The following is an 11230-nucleotide window of genomic DNA, read 5'->3' on the forward strand; positions in this document are numbered from 1 at the left end:
CCAGAGTACTGACACACTGAGTGCTTCAGATTAAAAAGAAAGATAAAATCTGAATGGTATAATGGAAATACTGCTCAGGATTTAGCGGGATCCTTGCAGGACTCGAAAATGAAGGCGCCACAGAATTGGGCAAAAATCCCCATGTATTATCTTTGGAAAGACCAGAGTCACTGCAGAAGAGTTGGGTGTTGATTGTTTCACAGGTGTGGTTGGTATATAAATTTAACTCACTCCAAGTGGAATCAGAGAGAATCTGATCCTTATCCTTAATTTGGTTGGATAGCTCAGGATATATTATCTGTCAGAGGGTAGCCTGGGACACCCTTTTTCAAAGAAAATTTAGGAAAAGACCTACTATAAATGGACTGCAAAAACTCTGAATGACCAGCAGGTAGTTTGCAAAGAGTTTGGAAAAAATTGGCAGCTGATGCTTTCTATTGGTCATTGGAATTTTTGGTCATTGGAACAGAAAAAAAATATGATAGGCCTAATTAGGGACTTTATCCTTGTTTTTGCTAAATTCTAGTAGTAAGTCCTAAAACATGCGTGCATAATAATGAGAGGAATCCTCTTTTGAGCTGTTTTTAGTACAAGTTCTATGCAAAAGTGGGGGACCAGTGGGCCTCTAGATGTTTTAGAATTACAGTGGTGCCTCAGTTCATGAACTTAATTCATTCCACGATTCTGGTCGCGAACCGAATTGGTCACGAACTGAATCAAATTTCTCCGTAAGGTTCAATGTAAATAAGGTTAATCCGTTCTGGACCATATGCATTTTTTTTTTAACCACAAAAACATGAAACAAAGTACAGTACGGTACAGTATGAAGAGAGAGAACACTAACCTTGCTTGAGGCGACACCAAAAAGCTTCACAGTAAGTGTCTGTCTGCGACCGTGATCTCGCTTAGAGGAAGCCACGACCATGTGTCAGAGCAGGGAAGATGGCCACGGGCCGTGTTCGTCACCCGATGCGGAGTTTGCGAACGGAAGCAAAATTTTGTGAACGCTGCTGTTTGGGAACCAAATTGTTCATGAACAGAAGCGTTTGTGAACTGAGGTATTACTGTATAACTCCTATAGCAGATATAGTCAGCCAAGCCAACAGGAAGAGATGCTATGCTTGGTTGATCTTGGGGGCTAGAAAATATCATGACACTTCATCGAGGTCATTAGGACACAGTACAGTTCTACCTGGGGTTGGCCATTCTTAAGAAATGGCTTCTTAGAATAATAGCACTGATTGATCAATTTTTAAATTATTATTTTATTTAAATATTTTGACAAGTTTTACAGAAAGAAATAGAAGAAAAAATGCAAAATATGAAAAAGAAAACAAAACAAAGCAGAAAATACATAAAAAACTACAAAAGCAAAGCCAACCAACCAACCATCCAAAAAGGGATAATTATCGGTATGTTACACATTAGTCAAATGTCAAACAGATTTCTAAATCTACCTTAGGGAGAAAAATAATTACCCTCTAACATTACAAAATACCATAAAGTCTAAGCTACAGAAGAAAAATATTCTTTTTTTCTTCTTCTATAATTTGTTTTATTGTATTATTATAAAACATAGATAGTACATTATATTGAGTACAGTGGTATTTATACAATATTTAGAGATTATTAACAGTGTAATATTTACATAATTTAAACCTTTAAAGATAAAGAAAAAGAAGTTTATATCAATAGAAACAATGATTTCTAAAATGTCAATGTTGATAAGCTTAACATTGTTTAAATTTTGCATCAGACTTTACAATAAAGGTTTCTGTCTTAAGCTTAATACTTAGAACCAAGGTCTCCAGTGAGGGGGGGAAAACCATATTCAGTCATTTTTTGATTAGTAGATAAAATTGCCTTTTCCAATGGATAAGACACATCTCTTGAATCCAATCCTTAATATCAGGAATATTACTACTTTTCCAATTTCTCAAAATTATTCTCTTAGAACACCCAATATAATCATAACTCCTCAAAAACAGTCAAATTCCAAAGTTTCAGGACATAATTTAACTTATTAACATCTTTAACACTAAAAAAGATATTTTAGTTCTACACAATTATACCTATAGCAGTCCTTAAATATGTACATATTCTTAAATCCAAGCTTTTCAAATAAGGAAATAAAATGAAATGTAGTAGGCCAGAATTATTGCTAAAATAAGATACTGTGTATGTATCATAGTGCAAATCATAGTGAACAACATGAAACTTTCTAGATGTTTGGGGCTAGAAGTCCCACAGTGTTTGCTATCAGCCTTGTTGCCTAAAATCTAAAACCTCTGGAGGATATCAAACCACATATCCATGAGGTAAATACACTGCATGCACAATTATTAGACAAGTTGTATTTTTGAGGATGAATTTCATTATTGAACAACTACAGTGCTCTTGGTCAGTCGAAAATGTTAATAAACCTCAAACCTGAATATTTAAGAAAGTAAAAGTGAGGTTTTGGGTTTCTTAGGAACATATATATGTGTGCACAATTATTGGGCAACTATTAGTGTGCAGAATTATTATGCAACTAAATGAAAAACGAAAATTCCCCCATATCACTTGTTTATTTTAATCTGTTAAAGTGAGAATAATGAACAAACAACTCAAAATTTACAAATAAGCATTTCTGACATTTCAGACAAAAAATCTGACCAATATAGCCACCCTTCTTTGCAATAACAGTCATAAGCCTTCCATTCATGGAGTCTGTCACTTTCTTGATCTGTTGACGATCAACTTTTTGTGCAGCAGCAACCACAGCCTCCCAGACACTGTTCAGAGAGGTGCACTGTTTTCCTTCACCATAAATCTCCCGCTTGAGAAGGGCCCACATGTTCTCAATAGGGTTTAGGTCAAGTGAGGAAGGGGGCTATGTCATTATTCTTTCATCTTTGAGGCCTTTACTGGCTAGCCACGCAGTGGAGTACTTCGATGCATGCGATGGAGCATTGTCCTGCATAAACATCATGGTCTTCTTGAAAGATGCAGACTTTTTCCTGTACCACTGCTTGAAGAAAGTGTCTTCTAAAAACTGGCAGTAGGTTTGGGAGTTGATTTTGAGTCCCTCTTCAACCTGAAAAGGTCCAACTCGCTCATCTGTAATAATACCAGCCCATACCAGTACCCCACCTCCACCTTACTGGTGTCTGAGTCGAAGTGGAGCTCTGTGCCTGTTACTGATCCAGCCACAGGCCCATCCATCTGGTCCGTCAAGAGCCGCTTTCATCTCATCAGTCCATAAAACCTTTGAAAAATCTGTCTTCAGATATTTCTTGGCCCAGTCTTGCCATTTCAACTTACGTGTCTTGTTCAGTCGTGGTCGAGTTTCAGCCTTCCTTACCTTGGCCGTGTCTCTGAGCACTACACACCTTGTACTTCTGGGCACTCCAGGTAGGTTGCAGTTCTGGAATATAACAGCACTGGAGGATAATGGGTTCCTGGTAGCTTCACGTTTGATTCTTCTCAAATCTTTGGCAGTTAATTTGCGTCTTTTTTTCTCAACATGTTTCTTGTGACCATGTTGACTGCTTGCAACAAAACGTTTGATGGTTCTGTGGTCACACCCCGATATCTTGGCAATTTCAAGAGTGCTGCATCCCTCTGAAAGACTTTTTACAATTTTTGACTTTTCAGAGTCAGTTAAATCTCTTTTTTGGCCCATTTTGCCTGAGGAAAAGAAGCTGCCTAATAATTATGCACACCTCAATATAGAGTGTTGATCTCCTTAGGCCACACCCTCCCTCATTACACAAATACACATCACCTGATATGCTTATATCCAATAAGCATTCAGGTTTATACAGCTTGGGGGTGGAAAATATGCATAAAAATGATGATATGGTCAAAATACTCACTTGCCTAATAATTGTGCACACGGTGTAATTTTAGAACAGCTTTTAGGAAAGCAAACCCCTTAATATATATATGTATGTGTATATCTATAGCTATAACTATAGCTGTAGCTATACACAGTATATATAGATATATAGATATAGATACAGTATATATAGATACAGTGTGTTACACACACACATACAGATTTTTAGCCTTAAATATTATTTTTTCCCCAATCTGAATGCAACAAGATGTTTTCCCATGCATTTCATGAAAAACCTTTGTGTGCTTCATAATATATTGAATGTTGATTCCAGTCTGCAGGATTCTCACTGAATTTAGCAAGGGTCAGAGCTGACTGATGGTTTCAATCTACATTTTCTCTTTCATTGCCATGTTCAGTCTGTTGGAATGAATTTGGGAACTTGACGTCTAAGATACATAAAAGGCGAAACTGAAGGTGACAGACAGCACTCCTGCAATTAGCGACTGTGCCAAAAGCTTAAAAAAACCTAAATTGCAGTGCAAGGACTTGATATAGACCAGGTCTAATGTATGTGTGGTATGTTTCTGTGTGTGCATGTGTGTGAGGGAGAGAGAGAATTCAAATCTCCTTATACCAGCCCTCCCCATCTGTAATTCATTTTACTTTTTTTAAAAGAAGGCAATTCATGCAATTGTTAATTACATGTCATGTCTACTTTGGACTTCAGTTTCAAAATGACTGTGCATCACTGCCAGAAAAGGCAGTATTATTGCCCCTGTCTAGGGATTTCTGTGGTAAAATCTCACACATATATTTCCTTACTCAGATGGCTTTACTTTTCTCAATCTCATTCAATGGGAGGCATGATCCATAAGGGACTTTTTTTTGGTTTCAGAGGTTGTTACTCTAATTGTTGCTGTTAGGGGGAAAACACAAAAGCAAACATCTCTTGCATATTAAGGAAAACTAGTCTTACATATATATTCTTGTCATGTTACACAAATTCTTAAAACTTCAGGCATTTTACTTAAAAGGTACTATCTCCTTTGTTCCTAAATTTTCTTGGTTCACGGCACCCTTGGTGCCTCAGTTATTTTTTTCATGGCACTTCAAGGCCAAAAGACCACCAAGGCCCCAGCTTCACAAATGGATGCTGCAAAAAATTAAAATATCCCACAGTACCCTGTGAGTTTGCTCTAGTACCCCAGGGTGCTGCAGTGCACAGTTTGGGAAGGGTGGCCGTAGAGGATCTTTGTCTTGTAGTGGGGAAAAAGCTTGTGCACCCCATGGATGCCTTGATGTATTGGAACTGTATACTCCCAGAAATGTTACCTGTGGTGGGCACATCATAGCTGTGGGGTCAGATCAAATACAATCCATAGGAGAAGGAAATGGTAGCCCACTGCTGTAGTCTGCCCAGAAATCCAAATGACATTCACAACCAGGACGATATCAACATAGTACTGGAAGATGAGCTCCCCAAGGCCAGAATGTATCTCACCAAAGAGATAGGAAAGAGGAAGGGCAGGCAAGGGGAAGAGCAGAAGGCGAGAATGAGTAGCAGTGATGCTTGTGACGTGGCTGGATTAAAGCCAAAAGGACTTGTAGCTGCTGATGTGGCCAGAGACAAATGGAAAGTTCAACACCAGAAAAATATGCATCTTATTGCTTTGTGGACGTGCTTATAAATAACTATTACAGGCATGCTATTTTGTAGAGAGCATATTAGATTCTCTAATGCTAGAGGGTGTCCTGCAGCACTTAGGGCTGGTGGCTCATTTTTAAATATCCAAGATGTTTTGACTGAAAATATTGGTACTGCACTTTTTGACAGATTATATTTGTATTGCAACTCCTCAAATAACAACAGCAGCAGCAACAAAAATAATAATTTAATCATTTTACTGGACTTGAGATATACACTCTGTACTCCATGCTGCTTTTCTACCAAAGGTACTTCCAATTTTTCATTCCCTGGTAAGGTTAATTTTGCATGATCCAGAGGGTTAAGCCTGGACTGGTGGGCATTAGATTCCCTATTAGCCAGTATAGTAGGCAGGGAAATTCTGTTTTTTAATTTTATTTATTTTGTGAGTCTGGGTGACTTAACAATTGCTTGTGACAATAAAAATCATTAAAACCAAGCAAATACTCTAAATAAAAGCCCCGGGAAATTTTGTTTTCTTTATTAAAAGATTATACTTGCCAAGATAGTTGGTCCCTCCAACTTGTAAAGGGCATTAAAAGTGCCAATTCTAAGATGGCCCACAAGGAGAAGCTTCCAATAGGTTAAACTTGCAGTGTTTAAGAAGGAATATATAAATCCAGAAAACCCAATACAACTCATCATATCACAGATTACAGAGCTTCTGGAAGAAGGACACATTAGAGGATACATTTACCAGCAGAACTTATTTTTCTTTTTGCATTTAGCATGAGAATGCCTGTTTTCTAGATATTACTCAAGATTTATGAGAGTATTTCCCCACCCCCAGGTTGCCCTATTGTCTAAAGGAGCTATTCTGTTTTGAGGCTTTATCTCAGTCTAATGATTCCTTCCTAATACATTTCATCCCTTTCTTTCTTTGACCAATAGGGACTCCAATGGCTTCATTCATAAATATCACACTAGGAATACAGATACGTGAGTAACATTTGATATGCACCCTGTATACACCAGCATATTAGATAAGGCTTTGATATATTAAGATAAGGCTTTGCAGTGTTAATTTCATTATGAATGAATGAGAAAATAAACACCTTGCAGCTCACTTATTTTGTTCTGGTCACTGTTAGTTGAAACAGCATTGTTCAATAATAGTTTTCAGTCTGAAAATAGGTATGATTGGCAAATCAAAAGAGTTGCCACTGTGGGCTGTACTGTGATTCCTGATACTGCCAATTTATTTATGGGCTTCTTTAAAGAATTCAATTCTCTACCACCAACCCTACAGGACACAGTTAGGAAGGGGTGGAGATATATTGATGATGATTTCCTATTTGGAAAGGTGATTATTAAGGTTTTAAATGATTCACATGGTTGAACAAATGTGATACCAGTTGATATACAATATAATAAAAATCAGATTTACTGGACCCAAGAGTGTTTAAAAACTACTTTATTAAAAAACAAACAAAAAAACACCACCAGGAACTCATTATTTAAATGGGACGACTCTCATCCCAGGCAAGTCAGGCACAACTGATCATCAGAATTTTAGAACTCCAACACAGTGGTTCTTCGGAGGCAAATTTTCTGTTGCAGTTTAAGGTTCTAAAGAAAGTAAAGGAAATCCAACAGTGGCATCTGCGAAGGGGGTGTGGGTGTCAGTACAGTCAAGATGGCAGCCACAGCTATTTTCTTTCCTCTTCTCCTCCCTTTTCCCCAAAGCATGTATTTAAAATATTTCTTCATCTGCAACAACAAAATGCGTCCATTCCCTTTCCCAAGCATATTATTTTATTCAGTTAAACTTATCAAGTCAATTTCCCTTTAAGGAAAAGAAATCTCTAAAGACTAAAAGCAGCTTATTAACACTAGAAGATAATATAGCTGCTTTGTTCCCATAAGTCTGATAGTGTCCTTTAACTGAAATGTTTTAGCTCATCAGCACAGGTAGGGTAAATATATTCTCTATCTCTATATAATCAGCATTGTTAATCATCAGGACTGCTGGTGATTTCATGAAAGTGTCCATGTGGGGTTTTTTTTGGCAATAATGTGAAAATGGATTGCCACTGATTTCTTCCCAGCTAGCCTGCAGCCCTGGGACTTCCTCATGGTCTCCCGTCCAAGTACTATGTGGGTCCAGCCTTGCTTAGCTTTTTTATAAAGATTTATTAGGTGTTGCCACTGAGTTGGGCAAAAGGGCAATAAAACAGCAATTACCCTTTGCTATTCAGGAAAGGAATATAAGAATGTTTTGTTGAAAGAGATGATTAGAAATGCCATAAGAAAATGAATTATAGATAACTAGAGAATAAATACCGAATGGGCAATCTGAAAAGATAGAAATGACATACATACACATGTGCATTTCATAAAAATGACACATATCTATTTATTAATTTAGCTGCATGAATTTTTCAAGAAACAAAATCAGGAGTAAATAGATGGAAAGTTTCCTTCCACTATTGCAACAAATATTTCCAAAATGATAGGCTACCTGGGTCTAACAACAATAACAATAACACTAATAGAAATAGAACGACTGTGGCAAAAGAAAGCAAATATAGTATCAATAGTAATAGGAGCCTTGGGTGCAATCCCAAAACATCTGGAGTACCACTTGAAGACCATCAACATTGACAGAATCACCATCAGTCAACTGCAAAAGGCAGCTTTACTTGGAACAGCTTACAGTATATCCTGTGACAATACCTTTAACACTATTAAACAACATCTGCCTATCCCAGGTCCTTGGGAAGGACTCAATAGGTGGATAAAAATGCCAGATCCAGTCTAAACATCTGGCTGACTGTGCGACCAACAACAACAATAACAATACTATACCTGGGTATCCTTCAAGCTGACAATATCAAGCACATTGAAGTCAAGAAGAAGGTTAGTAGTCAATACATCATGATAGTGAAGAAAACCTTAAAATCCAAACTCAGTGGAGGAAACACCATCAAGGCAATTAACACCTGGGCAATTCCAGTCATTAGATACACAGCTGGAATGGACTGAAGCAGAACTGGAAGCCCTGGATAGGAATACCAGAAAAATAATGATAATCATGCCCTTCATCCACGCAGCAATGTTGACAGCTCTCCACTTACATAGAACAAATCAGAAAACACAGAGATCCTGAGTGATTTTTGTTTTGTTTTGTTTCACATTGGATATAAAAGGGGGCCAGATTTCTGCAAAAAGACTAAATCTCAAATTGTTTGTTTGCTTTTTGGGCTGCTGATGGCCCACAGCTGCCTGCCTAAAAGTTTAGCAAACTGACTGTCAAAAATAATTTATTTCCTCTTCTGAGCTGAAAACCACAAGTGCCCCACTAGAACATGAAAGCAGTCAGGTTTGCCTTGGGCCTCAGCCATGTCTTTCATGGCACATTTTCAAGCCCACAAATGCTTCTCAAGTGCCCTCTCACAGACTCCTGGAGGAAGTGCCTTCAGTATGGACTGGAAACAAAATCACCTGATCATTTCCTCTGCTGTGTTACATATTGGAGAGCTGTTTCCTTCCATCATGCACCAAAGACACTCCTGGAGAGAGGCATCTCTGTCCCAAAGTTCTGGGAAAAAATGACTCCCCCTCTGGGACAATTATATTTCTCCCTCCAATTAAATTCAGTGCACGATTCTTCTGGGCAGAGAGAAATGTATAATTCTCAGTCCTCAGAGAATATTGAGAGCAGCTTTTGAGATCACTCTACCATGTTGATTACCAGAAAAAATTATTTGACAAGAGTTTTTCCAAGAGAAAGTCCTCACAGTGAAAAGCAACCCATCTCTGCAAACGTAAAAAAGAAATATGCTTTGAAAATGAAATGGCTGTTTGGTCAGAATTGTCCTGTGATGGAGACTGTGTGGATCAGAACTGGACATGAGGCCTTCCAGTAGTTGTTAAAGTCCTGATCATCCCTAAGTAGCATGATGAATGGTGATGGATAATAGAGTTATAATACAATATCTGGACCACTACAGATTGCCCTATCCTGGGCTGGGTGTTAAAAGTACATATCAATACAGCCGTGCTGACTAAATGTACTATAACTTAATTACATGAGGATGCTTCATAAATATTTTACAAAGGAAGCCAGCAACAGCGAAACACCTACCTTGAGACTGGGCAATTTGTATTAGGGCTGTGCTTACTTTAAAAAATATTTGTGGTTATGCAAGCATGAATACCTCTGCTATTCATTAAACAGGCAAGCAATCAGGCAGAAAACAGTACTGTAATCAAGGAGGAAACCACACTTCCACCAATAGTAGCTGGCAGGACAAGCTACTATTTATCATCAGTGTAAGTGAGTGAGTGTGGGGTTTGCTGCCTGTTTATAAATAGTACCTTGTCCTGCCAGCTATTATTTATAAACAGGCAGCAAACCCCACACTCACTTGCACTGATGATGTTATCCAGTTGGGTAATGAAACATCTGCAAGCAAACAACCAAGCTTAGAGAGCACCAGGAACTCCACAGTTCAACTCTGAGCTGCATATATTCTCTTCTGTTGGATTCATTTCAGGAGTTGATGCATTAAAAGTAATGCAGTTTAAGGCAGCTACATCTTTTATTCAAGGAAGCCTGATAAAAGGGGATACTTTTAATGAATAGCAGAGGTGCTGTGCTTGTGCAAAGCACTTCTTCCAAATCACTTTTGAAGTGTGCCCTGCCCTAATCATGATTCACTTCTCTCAAGCACTATCTGGTGAAATTGCTTATGGTAGGCTCTTAGCTTCATTCTTTACAGAGATTCCTGCTCTTTTCAGCCACCGATTCATATACATATCTTCTTCCATTGGAGACCTCTCAAGGCTCAATCCTCTCTCAACTTTGAGTTTTGTCCCTTTGGTCACTCAAGAAGCAATTATTCGGGGTGTCTGGAGGATGTGGTCAAAACAGACAGTATGATTGAAACTTCACCCATTTTTTATGTGAGCGGCATGTGCGGCCTACATAAAAACAGATGGACTTTCAATTGCATTGTTGTGGTCACCATCTTAACTTTTTTAACCTGTGGAAGAAAAAACTTAAAAGCTGCTGACCTGACTTTTTCTTCCTTATGGATTGTGTTCCTTCCTTAGAGACTTTAAAAGAGCAAAGGGCCATCCCTGTACTGCAGAGAGACAAAAGAGAAACACTGAAGGCCCAGGGTGTGAGTGTTGTGGAAGAGAGAAAGGAGACTGAACTGAAGAACTAAAAAAGATGCTAGCTGTACATGGAGGAGGTGAAACTTAAACAATTTGGTGGAGTGAGCAATGCGACTCTGGAGCTACCACAGCTGAACAAGGAGTAGCATAGCCTTACAGCCTCACAAGCCTTCCACTGATGCAATCCAGCTACAGCCAGCGACAAGTAATTTATTTATTTATTTTATTTATTATTAAATTTGTATGCCGCCCATCTCCCCCCAACAGGTGATTCTGGGCGGCTCACAATTAAAATCAGAAACCCCATCAACAATTAAAAATCCTCCCATAAATAGTTAAATAATAATCCATTAAATAATAAATAATAAATAATCCATTAAAAATCAAATCTAAACAACAAACCCTGTACATAAATACTAAAAACATTCAAGATGACGGGGGGGGGCAAGGTCAATCACCCCACAAGCCACCTCCACTGGTGCGAGCGCCCATCTGGCCCCCAGGCCTTCTGGCACAGCCAGGATTTCACCCCTTTCCTGAAGGCCATGAGAGTGGGGGCACCCCGGACCTCCGGA

General features: G+C 38.5%; 1 long non-coding RNA gene across 1 annotated transcript in view; it reads left to right on the top strand.

Annotated features, from left to right (window-relative positions):
- The window catches only part of LOC148216541 (uncharacterized), a 38865-nt gene extending 28011 nt beyond the window's left edge, over positions 1 to 10854 (top strand). Inside the window, exons 2-3 of the long non-coding RNA XR_015795234.1 lie at positions 6423 to 6470; positions 10590 to 10854. This is a non-coding gene — a long non-coding RNA (uncharacterized LOC148216541). The remainder of the gene's footprint in view (positions 1 to 6422; positions 6471 to 10589) is intronic.
- Positions 10855 to 11230: the final 376 nt, after the last annotated feature.

The sequence above is a fragment of the Python bivittatus genome, unplaced genomic scaffold (genome assembly GCF_059951505.1).
Source record: "Python bivittatus isolate LINGU-HERP-01145 unplaced genomic scaffold, Pbiv_v1 ctg000200_np1212, whole genome shotgun sequence".
NCBI classification, from domain to species: domain Eukaryota; kingdom Metazoa; phylum Chordata; class Lepidosauria; order Squamata; family Pythonidae; genus Python; species Python bivittatus.